We start from the raw sequence: 2,074 nt of genomic DNA on the forward strand, positions 1-2,074 counted from the left end.
TTTTTCCAAAGTTTGTCTGTCTTAGCCCTGAGATTTCCTCAGCCAGAGCCAAGATAACTCTCTCAGATTATTTTGTAAAGAGAGTTGAGAGAGCTCCTACGTCAAACTCTTCTCAGGCCTGAATGTTGGTAGAAATCTGTTTACTTCGAAGGTCAGATACTAGAATATAAATGAAACCCAATATTCCTAAGATCAGAAACCTTTCTTCTTTAGGGATGATTTCTCTACTTCCTAAGCAAAATCACACAGCTTTTGCTCACCCTAAGGCACATGTCTGTTGCCTAAGCCTCCTTGGTAATGTTGTCTTCACTTCCTGGTTCTTCATACTGTAGATGAGTGGGTTTAGCAAGGATGTGATCACACGGTACTAGATGGAAACCATTCGCTCCAACACTGAGCTTGATGTAGGGCCAAGTACCTGAAAAAGGTTATCCCACAGAACAAGAGAATGACAGCGAGGTGAGAGGAGCACATGTGGAAAAGGCTTTGCCTTGGCCCTCAGAGGAGTGGATGTTCAGTACAGCAGAAATAATTCTGGAGTAAGAGAAGAGGATTAGGGGAAGTGTCAGTAGCCCCCAAAATGCACACGACACAGCTAAAAGAATCTCACTGACGATGGGATCAGTGCAGGACAGAGGGAAGAGCGGAGACAGCTCACAGCTGAAGTGGGAGATGACACTGGAACTACAGAAGTGTAACTTGTGGACGAAGAGACAGTTTACCACGGAAATCAGAAATCCTATTGCCCAAGCTATGCTCACAGTCACAGTGCAGAGAGTTCTGTTCATGGTGAGAGTGTAGACCAGAGGGTGGCAGATGGCAGCACAGCGATCCTAGGCCATGGCAGAGAGCAGGCAGGCTGCTGTCCCCCCAGAGAGAGTGAAGAAGAAACTCTGAGTGATGCAGCCCCACACGGAAATGGTTTTCTTTTGAGAAAGGAAATTTTGCAGCATCTTGGGCGCAGTAACTGAAGAGAGGCTGAGGTCCAGGAGGGACAGATGTCCGAGGAAGAAGCACATGGGCGTGTGGAGGTGAGAATCAGCTGTGATTACCCGGATCATCACCAGATTCCCCATCAGAGTTAGGAGATAAAGCACCAGGGACAGCACAAAGAGCACGGTCTGGATCTCAGGATCATCGGAAAGTCCCGGCAGGACAAACTCAGTAGTAAGACTGACGTTTTTCATGATTGCTTAGAGATTCTGTCCCTCAATGGAAATAAATGGTTCTCCACTTGGTAGGACATTGATTTCGGTCACAGATAATATACCCCCTCACCTAAAGACCTAAGTAAAAGGTGTCCGGCCGGCAGTGCAGAGAGTAATAAAACAATAAAACACGTTTATTGCTTTAGGGCACGGAGAAGATTGACAGAGAAAGAGAATCTTCTGGGGGCCGGGTCATGTGGACAATGGTTAAATACGGTCAGGCTAGAGGTGGGGTTTAGGGGGTGGGCTAGCTGACGTGGTAGGCTAGCATTGGGCAGGAATGTGGGAAAATGAAACAGGATATTACATAAAGAGGAGTAGGAAGTCGTAATTTGACTCCGGGAAGAAGGGTGGGGCTTAGCACATGGCCTCTAAGGGCCAGTGCCATATTGGCCATGGCACTTAGTCTCCAATAGGCGGCGCCACAGCGACTACAAAGGAATTATGAAGACCTTTCACTAAGTAGGAAATTCAGGACAAAGAAATGTCTCCTCAAATACAATCTCCTCACTTTCCCTTTTTATCTACCCAAGAGCATTGTCTCATCGTGACTTCTATACCTTCATCCTACTTCAGCAGCTCTAGTAAATGCAGCAGCTTCATACAAATCAGTAGGTTCTGGAGTCCCCTGGAAAACCCTTTGTGGTTAGACCCTGGAAGGCCTCTGGCGAGTGATTTCTCCTCAGAATAGTAAGAACATAATACAGTACGTGAGAACATTTTCATAACGAGCTTCAGCCTCTTTATTTATGCTTTTTAAAGTTCTCATAGCACAGCAATGTCAAGGTTGGGCCTCGAACCAAGCACTTCAAGTCTTGCACTGTACACTTCCTACTGCACCACCCTCAGTAGTTCTGAACTGATGT

At 46.4% G+C, this 2,074-nt stretch overlaps 1 pseudogene; it reads right to left on the reverse strand.

Moving 5' to 3' along the window:
* Positions 1-256: 256 nt before the first annotated feature.
* Positions 257-1,187, reverse strand: LOC102024932 (annotated as a pseudogene).
* Positions 1,188-2,074: the final 887 nt, after the last annotated feature.

This window comes from Chinchilla lanigera, unplaced genomic scaffold (assembly GCF_000276665.1).
Source record: "Chinchilla lanigera isolate Chin_1 unplaced genomic scaffold, ChiLan1.0 scaffold00099, whole genome shotgun sequence".
Taxonomy (NCBI): Eukaryota; Metazoa; Chordata; class Mammalia; order Rodentia; family Chinchillidae; genus Chinchilla; species Chinchilla lanigera.